Raw genomic sequence first — 14568 nt, 5'->3', positions numbered from 1 at the left:
AAATGTGATTAGAGATTCACTTGTGAAAGACTCTTCAATGTTTATGTCAATAAGAGAGTGAAAATTTATGATAATTATGAGTATAATGAGTAAGAAAGTAAGAATGATATTTCCTTAATATTATATATATATATATATATATATATATATATATATATATATATATATATATATATATTTATTGACATGCCCTTTTAAACGGGATTCTTTTCATTCATTACTGTAGTCCGTATTACAAAATAAATGATATTACATATGTGTGGTCGTTAAAGGGAGGACATTCTCGAAATGCGTAAAAAAACATTAAGTTAGGACATGGGAAAAGTAGGGAAGTTAGGTTGTGCCTTAATGGAACAATGAAGGAACAGATAATAAATATATAAGAAAGTAATAATTGATGTTGAAGTTGAAGCTCAAGAACACTTCGATCCTCCCTCGTTGGTCTTTCAGAGACACACAACCTTATTACCATAGTACCCCGGTTGTCAATAATTAAACAAATAAAATAAAATTACAAAATATAGTTAATAAAAAATAATTAAATATTAATAATAAATTACATTAAAAAAAATAATAATATTTATTTGTATTAAATTTTAAAACTCATAAATCTTAATTTTTATTTATTTATTTAGTTCATTTCAACCAAATAATCTTATATATTTCTCGTCTTTTATTTTCTTTTTATTTCACTCCATTTTTTTCCATGTCAAGCAATATTTCAACTATTCTTTTCTATTCTATTTATTTTCTCTCTACAAAATGAATTATTAAAATGATTTGGTGTTCTCAAATTTGAGTTGATTATTTACTTTTCCAATTACCGGTATAAATGAAATCACATTTTGTCAAACTCTTTGATTATTAGATCATAATATTCATATGAATTCAGAAAAAAAAAAGGTAGGAAGCAAGAAGACTCTATATGTCCTTTCTCGTTGTCAAAACTTTTTCCCCATTAATTCTACTGTCACATGTTTTATTATGTTTAGAAATGATTGGCTAAGTACATTTCTATAAGTTCGTACGTGGAAGAATAAAATATAGACACATTAATAGTATAGAGTAACAATAGAAATCATTTCATTTTCTTATTCTTTCGTATTCCAGATTAAACATTAGAACATGTCCTTCTAACGAGGACAATTGTATACACAAACACATTTGTGAGGATAATCGTCAGGGCAATATCCAATTCCGTGATGTTGTGCCGCACACATCATACGACACCAACTGAGGTTGCACACATATGGATTCAGTACTTGCATACATTGATTTTCTGCCATTGTTCCACTTGTTCTTGAAATACCTATGAAAATGTAAAAGGAAGTGAAACAAAACACAATTTCTCATAAAAAATCACATTCAGCAGGTATAAGAAATGTAGAATCAAGAGGTGCCTTTGTTTTAATTGCTGGCAAGTCAAATGATATAATAACATAGAAGAATGTCTCATTACAACTCATACAAATTTACTCAGATACGTTTATCTGAAACTATATAATAACATAGAAAGTATATTAAACATATTAACATTTTGTAAAATTAAATAAATACCTTTTATTTCTTGTCGCACAATAATCGTCTAATACAGTATAAGTGGAAATAGTTTTCAAGAACTCAAGGAAGTGTAATGTATAGTCACTGTAATGTTTTTTAAAACAGTTAAAGGAGATAAGTGTAGAAATAGATAGAAATAAAGAGAATGGTCGTGTAATTTCAGTAAAACTTCATATATGAATAGTGTAATGTACTTTCAGATAAATGGTTATTTTCTAAGATAAAACGAGGGGTATATGAATGGCACCAGATTTTTTTAGAACACAAACTAGCACTTGAATGAATATAGAAAAATTGTTACATATACCTGTAATGATTAGGGTAAGAGTGAAAATCAAAGTGAAAGAAATCTTAGCCATCACCGAAACAAAACAGCAATACGAATAACAATAAATTGTTGTTGATATTATTATTGAATACGAAGGGAAGGGTTTATATATATACAAAATAGTTGGTATGGAATCATTTATAAGAATAGGTTCCCTCATTTATGCGTAACATGTATTGAAAATGTAAACAGTTCACACAATATTTAAAGAATTTATTCTATATTTAGACGGGATAATTGTATCCTATTTATTTTTAAATATAGAACAACTCTGAAGACTGCTACAATCGAAATATTTACATCGCGAAAGCACATTGTTCAAATATAAACTTCGAAGTAATTTTATCCTTTAGAGCAACTAAACATATAACTCTTTTTCTCTTCGTGTTTGCATCGTCGAATCTTGAATTCACTTCGTGCTCAAATGCTTGGTTGTCAGTCAATTTAGTTCTTTGCAGTAAAAAATTTTCGGGTTAAGTATGTTTTTAGTTCCTGAACTTTGGTCCAAAATTGAAATTCATCTCTGGTCGAAACTTTGATAAATTTTGGTCCTTAAACTTTAAAAATGAATGAATATAGTCCTTAAACTTTAAAAATGAATGAATATAGTCCTTAAACTCTTTTTTAAGTTTTGAATGCATTTCTCAGTAAATACTGGAGTTGTTTACGCCGTTTGACACATTCTCAACTTAATATTTACTGAGAAATGCGTTCGAAACATAAAAGAAAGTTAACAAAATTGGGTTAAAAAGACTATATTCATTCATTTTTAAAGTTTAGGGATCAAAATTTATCAAAGTTTTGACCAGGACGAATTCCAATTTTGAGTCAAAGTTCAGGGACTAAAAAAATACTTAACCCAAAATTTTCTTATACAATTTTGTGGCTTCAATGAAACGTGTGGATCCTCTAATTTCGAATCTCCTTATTTCGAAAAACATATATTTTCTTAAAATACTTTTAACCATCTAAAGTAATTTTGAATTGCCAAATGCTTTCACATTTCAATAAAATATTAATTTGTTTTTGCGAATATCCTCAAATCAGTTCCTCCTTTTATCTCTCAATCCAACTAATGCATGTAATAAATAACAAAATTCGGATAGTTTCATAACTTTGTTTCGAAAAGTGGTATATATATATATATATATATATATATATATATATATATATTTTTTAAAATATTCCAAAACCCTTAAATTGAGATTAGTAAGTGCAATTTATGGCACTTTAATTGTTATGAAACCTGTTGATGTTTAATAGAAAACCATCTAATCTTCTCTCCGCATGACCGTATCGATCTATCTCTCTCTATTATAAACATAATAATTCATGTGCTAGAGTTGTGTGAAATGCCTTTGTGTCATTTTTATACATAATATATATATATATATATATATATATATATATATATATATATATATATATATATATGTTAATGTGTAAAAATACGAAAAATAAGATTGGTTTTATCTGCATATTTAATTATTTTAAACTTTAAATATCCAATAAAGGAATTGTAACTTTAAATTGTGGGTTGTGTGTAATATATTCTTATTTATCATTCAAAAACTTAATGCAAATGGTATGAGATTTTTTTTTATTAATATTAGTTAGTTAGTTTGTGTACATATGCAAATAAATAAAGATAAAACAGTTAAGTAAAAAATAATTGAGTACGAATCTTATTTAACTAAAATAGTTTGGTAAATATCTTAATTTCTGCTTTTCTTTATAATATTTTACAAATGCTTATGACTACAAAAACAATTAATGAAGCTGTAGATAAAATATTTTACACTTTATAATCATGAAAAATTAATGAAGATAAAGCATTAATACGTAAAATATAATATTTTTAAGAAAGAAAGAGATTATTATATATGTTTACATATTGATGCTTTGGATTTTTAAAGACGTAACAACTCATTCTCGCATTTCTTACTCATTTAATGCTTGGTTTTACGTATTGATAAAAGTTATAATACTTCCTTCTACAGTAAAATCTTTTAACAATATTAGCAATTGCAATACCATCGCAAGAAACAATGGAGCATTATTAAATTTAATTATATAGCCGTATTTAATATTTTATATTTGATTGTTTTTGCGTACATTTAATGGATTAAAATCTTATATCCATTTATAGTATTAATATTTTTTTTTTGCACACGTAGAAAAAATTAAATAAAAATAATTAAGTGAAACAATTCATTTAATCTGAAATAATTTTGAGAATATTTTTATGCTCCGTTAATGATATAGTTAAAAAAAAATTGGAATATTTTTATGCTCCGTTAATGATATAGTTTACAAAATTTTGGGGATATTCTTATAATCCATTAATAATATAGTTTACAAAATGTCAACCGTCATGAAGCTGTAATACGTAAACACATTTTAGTTTTCTTAAAAGCAAAATATTAATTATGAGAGAATAACAGAGAAATTATGAAAGAATAACATTGATTCCTTAGTTTTCATAATGACATGTCCATTTTGGCCTATGAAACTTTACGTATTCAAAATTCCTCTATTAATTGTTAGTGATATGTTATAATAATGTTTCCTTCCATAATAATTCCTTTTAATAATAACACAAGTCATGATACGATTTTAAATAAAATGGTAATAGACTAATTAATTTATCTTTTCTTAATCTAAATCAAGTAAAAATGTAAAAAATGAAATTAATTTGTAGCATGAATTTAATAAATTTTTATTTTTGGTTTCAAAATTTTACTTATGTAGTAGCATATGAATAAGAAATTATCTTATTATTAATATTAATTAGGTTCTATATATACCGGCCAACAATTATGCTAAGTGATGTGGTTCAATAAGGTTTATTCAATTTTGTTGACCTAAAGTGGTTGGAAGATATTCAGAGATATATTTGTTGGTGCACATATTAATATATTAACAATATATGTGACTAAATTTCGGTAGTTTGATTATGTCAAAATATTCCTTAATACCAAATATTTATAGAATATTTGGTATATCAGGTAAGATATCACATCATTGTTTTTCTTACGAGGTCAAAGTATATTCTGTAAAGTCTCCTAAACAAGTTTCAGGGACCATAGACTCGACTTCAAAGGGAACTAGTCTTCTGGTCACGAACGAAGCTTGCAAAAGACACTCAGATTTCAAAGTTAGTTTGAGGTACCAAGGAATCAATGTTAGAGAAAATGTAATCATGTACTTCATAAAATGTGTCTTTTATACTAAGGTTCACTGGCCTTACCTGGTTGGGCTTTGGTTTAGTTGACCTAATTACATAATAACCAGATTAGAATAACTAACTTTGGATTTACCTTCTTTGGATGATGATCGTATTGACTTGGTTGGTAGGCATTGTTCGAGTATATGTCATCCTAGAAGGCCAATATGTACCCGGTTGGGCCATGTACTTTGTACGGTATCTTGGCTGCATATGGTTTACCTTTGAGTAATTATGCTGACATTGTTCGAGTACATGTCATCCTAAAGGGGCTGACATGTACCCTACTAGGTTGTATACTTTGTAAAGTGTATAGGTCGTATACAGTACAATAGTTATTATTCAGCTACTTATCATATATATGGGAAATTATTATATTTGTTTATATTATTTGATATTCTCTTGATATTATCTATTTTATCATTCAAATCATATGAGCCTACAAACCATATAAATACACCTATTATTTCACCAAGAAATATATAATTCTCCCCCCTCCAAACAACGAGAGGGGTTCAATTCTAGCCATTAAGAGCATTCAAGCTACCACTAGGATCTTGTCACATGTCTAAAGGTCTGCACTTCAAATCTCGGTAAGAACATCTACACCCACCGTGGAGCTGATAACGAGGTTTTGAGATGAACCATCGGTCTTTTAAGCCCTTCATTGGGATGAACAATCATTTCCCTTTGGGGTACGCCCAATACCTCGGATGCATGGTGATTGACCCTAACGATGTCACTCGATGGACTTGGGATTGAAACATTAGCTCCCACCATCGTACCGATAATGAGGTTCTAAGGCAAACCATTGACCATGCCTAATAGTTCCACATCGCTTAGGCATCGAGGCCAAAGTAGTTTAAATACTCCTTCCTCCTTTTACCCTTTGAGACACCAATGTTTTGATCCCAAGACCGTTGAGTGACATCATTAGGGTAAATCACAATGCATCTGAGGTATTGTCCATTTTGGAGCATGTGCTTCGTCACGGTTTTGTCCTTAAAAGGCGTCTCAGAGGGTTGATGGAGGAAATAGTATTTAAACTTCCTTTGGCCCCGACTCCTAAGCGATGTGGAACTATTAAGTGTACCAGAACAGTTTTTTATATGCGGAAGTGAAAATACATAGAGAGAAAAGAAATAAAAGTTTGATTTAATCCATTTTTTTATAGAAAATTAATTTATGCTCTTGCATTATAATTTACAAATATCAAATACAAAAAATTATGATGAAACAACAATAAATAAAATATTTTGTAATTGTAACACCCCTTTCAAGATGCCATGTGTAATTTGTAAATTTTCAAAATTTCAAAAATAAAACTCTGATACCATCCCAATAAAAGGAATTTCTAAAAACGTTTATCTCAAAACACCTATCAAACTTCATTCAAATATAACCTTGCGAAATATCCAAAACAACCATAATGATTTCCATAAAAGTCTTTAAACTTAACAACTTTCAAAGAAAAGCTCATTCTAAAAGAAATCCAAAATGTTTTCCAAAGTCCTTCAAAATCAAAAAGTTTCCCTAACACGTCTCCTGGCACCTATGCATCACCAACAACATCTGCATCAACATCTACTCCCGTGTAACACAAGTTCTACGATCATCAGAGGTAGAAACCACAACCACAAACACACAAGAGTGGTCTAACTAGATAAAAAATCATATAACAATATAATGTCAACACCAGTCGAAAAGATGAATCTATGATGGCTTATTATGATAGGTGTAATCCACCTGTCATAATAAATTAACCAGTGGCATTTTTGTAATAAAAATAATTATTATTATGACAGGTAAAATGAAACCTGATACAATAAGTCAAAAGAACAAACTTATTATTATAGAGTCAATGAACATGTCATAGTAAGTGAAACACGGTGGCATAAATGTAATTATAATAAAAAGTTATTATGACATGTAAAAGAGCATAATAAGCGAAGTGAAAAAACTTTTTGTGATAGGTATAAAGGACCTATCATAATAAGTAAAATATGGCATAAATGTAATTATAATAAAAAGATATTATGTGTTCATTCACGTTTCATCACCATTCTCCATCCCAATCCAGTCCCATCAAAAGGGCCTTAACCCTAGGTCATTCCATCTCCAAGTTGTTCAGATTTTTCTCTTCGAGCAATGCAAGGGTGAGGTGCACTACCACAACCACGACATCCTCCACCGCGATCTGAAGCCCTAAAACCTTCTCGATTAGCAGAAGAGGATTCTCAAGATTACTAATCTGGGCTTCGGTCGTGCCTTCACGGTCCCTCCCAAGAGCTACACGCATAAGATTGTTACTCTGTTGTATAGAGCCCCTGAGGTTCTCCTTGGTTGCAAGCATTACTCCACTAAGGTTGATATTTGGTTTCTTTGCTGCATCTTTGGTCAGTCCTCACCACTCCCTCTCTCACTCTATTATTTGTTTGTGTTTGAGTTTGGATGAATGGATGCAGGTAAGAAACTGGTTGAAATCGTTATCACAGAGAAGCTTGTGGCATGTGTGAATAGGGTACCAGGTTAGAATTTCCCAGTTGAAATTATAAAAAAATAGTTTATTTCTTTAAGTGAGTATGTGGCTGCTCACGTTACGTGACACCAATTTTCAAATTGTTTTTTCCAGAAAATATAAAAAAATATGTATAAAGAACTTAAATAAAAAGGTTTTTAAAATTATAAAAAAAGTCAAATAAATATTTTTTTAAAGGTTCATTAAGAACTACACGATCTCTTATTTTCCATTATGAATGAAAATATGTAGGAGCGAGGTCAATCCTTATCAGGTTCACCAAATAAAAATTATATCTTTTCTAAAATAGTTTTTTTTTTCATTTAGAACTACCTGGTCCCTAATTTTCCATTTTGAATGGAAATATGTAGGAAGAAGGTTCATCCTCTTCAGGCTGAATTTTTTATTTTTGAACAATGTTTTCTTATTTTTGGGGAAGATTAAATATTTTGATAACCACATATTTTTTGCACATTCAATTAAAGATATTGTCTTAGGATGAACATTGTAAGGTACTAACACTTACCCTACGGGTAACCGATTCCCAGACCCAAAATCCTATTTTTGCATACCTTTTCTTATCTTTTCGGTTTTCCATAGTTCTCTAGAATAAACTATAGTGCCGACTCCAAACTCTATTTTTTTTTTCATATTTTATTTTATGTTCACCGTCCTGTCGCGATTTTGGTTACAACAAATTATAAGATATTGCAAAGGAAGAATACATCTATAAACTATATACAAGTCTTCCAACTTCTCTTTGACTTTTAATTCAACTTTGGACTTCACATCATCATCAAAATCATCTTTCTAGAAGAAGAATTTCCAAAGCTTCTTCTCTTTTCAACAATAAACACACATAGGGTTCTGAAATCTAAAATCCCTAACCTTCATTCTTTTCTTTCTTCCCCTTCTTCTTGCTATCAATATCCTAAAACCATTGAATCACAAAACTCTCTCTCGTTATAAACTTTGACAAACCCAAAGTACACATTAACTTGCACACGACATTGCCAATGGCCCTATGATGAGCCTAATCAAGAAGCGCATCTACACCCTCTCCCAAGGAAAAACATTTAGCAAGGAGCACAAAAAGTTTCTCTGCAACAAACCCTCTAATCTCTCCCTCATCCCCAAACCTCTTCAACCTGTTTTATCGTTCATTTGTTGATTTCTCTTTATGTACTTTGAATTTTCATTTTTTCTTTCTAATTTATGAATTTGTTTTTATTTTCATGTGTTTTATTGTAATGCAAACCCTACTCGGGCGTTCATCATGTATGGGATCTTCCTCTGCATTGATTGCTTTATCATGTGATAGGAGAAAAAATGATAACTGGTGATGAAGGTGAAGAAAATGGAGTCCCCTATATGAAAAAGGAATATGAAAACTAAAGATGAAGCCTAGTGGTGATGATTGGTGATTGTAATACCTTATTGTTCATCAGTTTCTATACTAGTTGTGACCTTAACTAATATAAAATGTGAATTTTTATAATAGTTGTAGAACCAACATAAAAAGTGAAAACTTTTTATACCACCTATATTTATACAGATTCTGGAATCCATATAGAAAGTATTTTTTAACCTACGTAAGAAGGCTTCAAGCACGAATTGGTCTAGAAATTTTGTAAAATGTTACGTATATAAAATAAGAAAATCTTATATATATATATATATATATATATATATATATATATTTATTTATTTATTATGTTCTTTGAACGTGATTCATTTTATTATAATGCACTACAAGAAAGTGTCTCATTACAACTAATTTTAGTGACAAAAAATTGTTAATCACTATAGTTACCAATTTTGATCACAATTTACAAAATAAAAAATTATTGTTTACTAAATAGTCACTATTATGAATAAAAAATTATAATTGATCAATATATTGGTCACTAATTAATTATATACTAATTTAGAAACCAATTTCTTTGGTCACAAAAAGCTTTGTAGCTAATGTTTAGTGACCAATTTATTTGATAGCTAAACCTTAGTAGCTAAATTTTAGAAACAAATTTAGAGACCAATTATAACTTTTTATTCATAATAATGATTATTTGAGTAAGCAATAATTTTTTTATTTTGTAAATTTGTATATAAATTTATCACTATAGGTACTAACAACTATTGGTCACTAAAGTTAATGAGGCATTTTCTTGTAGTGGTAGTAGTACAAAATAAACTATAACAATATTAAAGTACATTCTTAAAAAATAAAATATTTATTTTTATTAATTTAAAAATCATAAATATTAATTTTTATTTTATTACTTACTTATTTATTTTATTTCAACTAAATAATTTTCTTATATATTTCTTTTTATTTTAATTATTTTCTCTCTACTAAATCGATTATTCAAATGATATAGTGTTCTTAAATTTGATTTGATTATTTACTTTTCGAAAGAACAAGTTAAATCAAATCTCACATTTTGTTCAACTCTTTGATTATTAGGTCATAATACTTATCTGATTTCAGAAAAAAAAAAAAAGTAGGAAGGAAGACGACCTTTCTCGTTCTCAAGACTTATTTTGCCTCACAAATTCTCCTATCAAACGTTTTATGTTTACAAATCATTGGATAAGTACATTTCTATAACCTTAGCTTGGAGACCAAGCTAGCACACACACCATAGAAAACCCTAGTTTTATATGTCTCACACCAAAGCCCATCTACTCTAGGACCAAAATTACACTACAAGGCTCAAGTCCAATTTAAGGCCCAAATAATCTCTTTGACCTCTAAGCACCCCTAACCACAAAGAAAGCAATATCTACACAAGAAGAAATCAATCATTGATTTGATCATACTCTAAATCCTAATTGAACAGAGATTAATCAAGAATTTCTAAACCAAACACGTGCCTACATGAAAACCCCAAACCCAAACAACTCTAAAATGAACAAAATTGTAACTTACTCTACTCAATAAAACTATCAAATATAAGGGTAAGTCTCTTCACCATGAGTCCTATAGTACGATTCGATCCTAAAACAAATGAGTAAGAACGTTAGAAGTTACAGATAAAAGGTAGAGGGAGGACACTACAAGAAAATGTCTTATTAGTAACCAATTTTAGTGACTAAAAGTTGTTAGACACTATAGTGACCAATTTAGATACAAATTTATAAAATTAAAATTTATTGGTTACTAAAATAGTCACTAATATAAATTAAAAATTATAATTGGTAACTAAATTTGTCACTAATTAATTAGAGAGCAATTTAGTAACTAAGTTATTTTGGTAGCAAAAACTTAGGTAGCTAATTTTTAGTGACCAATTTTCTTTAGTAGCCAAAACTATGGTAGCTAATTTTAAAAACCAATTTAGTGACCAATTATAATTTTTTATTCATAATACTAACTATTTTAGTAACCAATGTTTTTTTTACTTTGTAAGCTTGTATCTAAATTAGTAATTATAGTAACTAACAGTTTTTGGTCACTAAAATTGGTTACTAATGAAGCATTTTCTTGTAGTGGGAGAATTTTCTTTCTTTTAAAGATATAGTATAAAATTAATTCTACTTAACTTGCATTCTATTTATACTAAAGCTTTTTAATAATAAAATAATCAAGTGTCTATTATAAATCTTCTATCTCACTAAAAGAATGTAGAGAGAGTTAAAGTTTCTAGATAGAAGATAAAGAAAGGAGAATGTTTTTTATTTAAAGAGATAATGAATTCTAATTAACTTATTTTTATTTATACCAAAACTTTTTAACAATAAAATAATCAAATGTCTATTATAAATCTTCTATCTCACTTGAAACACTACAACAAAAATCACTTTAGACAACAACATAAAATTATGATATAAATTATAAAAACCATGGTCTAAAGATTAGACCACAATTTTTTAGGCGTGGTATAGGTGAGTGTAGCTGTAGGTAATAGACAACGGTTTTTAGTATGACAATATTTTTAAAACCGTTGCTTAAAATTCTCACAATAAACAACAATTTTACATGTTGATTTTATACCTTACCTATGTTTTTAGACCACATTTTTACTAGTTTTGCCCACATAGTTTAAAGCAACAATTATATAATCATGGACTTTCATGATATTTATACATCATTTATAAAAATGTTGTTTATTATATGTTTAGGCTACATTTATTTAGCCGTTGTCTATTTTAGTGTGGTCTAAACTATAAATTGTTGTAGTGAAAGAAAGTTTTTAGGTTCTTACAATAGTAGTACAAAACAAAATGATAATAATATTAACATTGTTGTGAATAATAAAAAATAAAATAAAAAGAAAAAAAATTATAATTAGTAATAAAAAGTAATTAAATATGGATAATCAATTACATTCGAAACAAAATAATGATATTTATTTTTATTAAATTTAAAAATTATAAATATTAATTTTTATTTTATTTCAACCAAATAATCTCCTTATATATTTCTCTTCTTTTATATTTTTTTCACTCCACTTTTGTATATCAAACATCATATTTCGACTATTTTTTTTCTATTTTATTTATTTTCTCTAATAAATGGATTATTAAAAAGATCTTGCGTTCTCGAATTCAAGATTATTTACTTTTCCAATGTATCAGTTAAATCAAGTTAGGTTTGTTGAACTCTTTGATTATTAGGTCATAATACTCATCTGAATTCAGAAAAAAAAAAAAAAATAGAAGCAAGAAGACATCTGCATGTGGTTTCGTTCTCAGCACTTATTTTCCCCATTAATTCTACTGTTTTAGGTTTAGAAATCATTGGCTAAGTACGTTTTTGTAACTTGGTCGAAAAATAAAAAATAGACACACTAATAGTATAGAGTAACAGAAGAAATCATTTTATTTTGTTATTCTTGCGTCAGATGGAACATTAGGACAGGTCCTTCTAATGAGGACAATTGTATACACAAACACATTTATGAGGATATGGGCCAACGCAATATCCAATTCCGAGATATTGTTTCACACAATTCGCATTACAATTACTGAATGTGCAGTCATTTGGACCCAATACTTGCTGACAGTGTTTTTTTGGCATTGCTCCACTTGTTCTTGAAATACCTATGACAGGAAAACCCAATTTCTCATTAAAGATCACATACCGATTAAGTCGATGCCTTTGGTTTTTATTTGATATGCTGCCAAGTCAAATGATATAATAACATTCACATTTTGTAAAATTAAATAAATATACCTTGTATTTTTTGTCGCACAGTAATCTTTTAATCTTTTTATATTTTTCAAGAACTCAAGGAAGTGTTATGTTTTCTAAGCAGCTAAAGGAGATATGTGTAGAAACAGAAACAAAGAGAATATGCTCATGTAATTTCAGTAAAACTTCATATATTAATAGTGTAATTTACTCTAAAATAAAATGGTTACATTTTCTAAGATTTTAACTTCACGTATGTTATCATCTTTTTCTTTTATATAGAGTTGAAAATTTTGTGACATATTTCAAGATTACTTCTTTTTTTTTTTTTTGTGATGGATCATATGATAAAACCGGGATTTCTTATTCTGAAGTTATTAAAGGCACATTATATAATAAAATGAATATTAAGATATAGAAGTTTTATTCCCCTACGTCTAGCTCTTAGTTTTGGCTTTTACCGTTTTGTATTATCCAATAAAATCTTTTTGACTAAAATTGGATGTGGCGTAAAGATAATTTATAACAGTTTTTGTAGAGGCTTGATGTAGAAAAAAAATGGAATAAGATTTGATCACTAAAATACAAAATACAGGAGCCCTAAATAAATCAGTAAAAGCAAAGGTTTATTTAGGAGTTCATGCATTATGTTTAAAATCCATGAATATGGTATTAAATTAGTGATAACTTATTACTTTGATTTTCTTTTTCTCAAAATCAATCCATCCTTGAATCAACTTAATATTAAGAATGAAAATGTAAGTTTGAGTTTAATATTTGAAAAAATTGAATAACATGCAAAAACAAATTACTTATTCTTATTAATATTTTTGGATTAAAAATGAAGATATTATCTTTTATGAGTTAGCTATTGATTTTGAATTTTCTAGATGTGTCCACTCAAAAACTCAACAATTAAGTTGTTTAAATTCGTATATTTCATTTTTTTTTAATTGAAGTATTTTGTATCCAAATTAATAAACGAAATCCTTCATATTTCAAAGTAAATGTAAGGAATATTATAATCTTTCACACAGATTCAGAGACATAGAGATCATCACATACCTAAACAAAACTATGATTATAATCTACTGCATTAGTGCGACGTAAGATTTTTTTACAACACAACTAGAACTTTGATAATAATAAAAAAAATATAGAAAAATTGTTATATATACCTGTAATGGCTAGGATAAGAGTGAAAACCAGAGTGAAAGAAATCTTAGCCATCACCGAAACAAAACAGCAATACGAATAACGATAAATTGTTGTTGATATTACGATTGAATATGAGGCGAAGGGTTTATAAACAAAATAGTTGGTAAGGAATCATTAATATTCCCTCATTAATTGTTGTACACGTGTTGAATATGCTAACGGTGTCCTACAAGTGCCTTTAAACAGTCGTTAAAAAATAATTAATTTACATTCATCACTTTTATAATAAAAACTGGAATAGTTAATTTTATTAATTAAAATAATATAAGTGTATTATAATTTGAAATTACTAAATAATAATTCTATCATACAAAATAATCATTTTGAAAATTCAATAAAATTTCAAATTAATACTTTAAATATATTTTTTTTAATTTTTTAGATATTTAACATTATGTTTTATTAATTTTTTGTTAATTTAATTTTTTTATATTTAATTATATTTTAACTTTTAGTAATATTAAAATATAATTATTTAATTATGTTTTAACTTTTATCACTAAATATTAAATAAAATATTAACACACTTTACAACATTTCTTGATATTTTTATCTTTTAAATAAAACAAAATTTTATTCAA

General features: G+C 27.7%; 1 long non-coding RNA gene across 1 annotated transcript; it reads right to left on the bottom strand.

Annotated features, from left to right (window-relative positions):
- Positions 1-12434: 12434 nt before the first annotated feature.
- LOC114168184 (uncharacterized) lies at positions 12435-14116 on the bottom strand. The gene is made up of 2 exons (XR_003600634.2): positions 13948-14116; positions 12435-12678 (listed from the first exon to the last, which is right to left on the bottom strand). It is a non-coding gene; the product is annotated as an uncharacterized LOC114168184 (long non-coding RNA).
- Between the last annotated feature and the right edge of the window lie 452 nt (positions 14117-14568).

Source organism: Vigna unguiculata, chromosome 11, assembly GCF_037176805.1.
Source record: "Vigna unguiculata cultivar grain cowpea cultivar isolate G323 ecotype 2 chromosome 11, ASM3717680v1, whole genome shotgun sequence".
Lineage (NCBI taxonomy): Eukaryota > Viridiplantae > Streptophyta > Magnoliopsida > Fabales > Fabaceae > Vigna > Vigna unguiculata.
The sequence above is the reverse complement of the archived record's forward strand: the minus strand, read 5'-3'. Positions and strand labels throughout refer to the sequence as shown.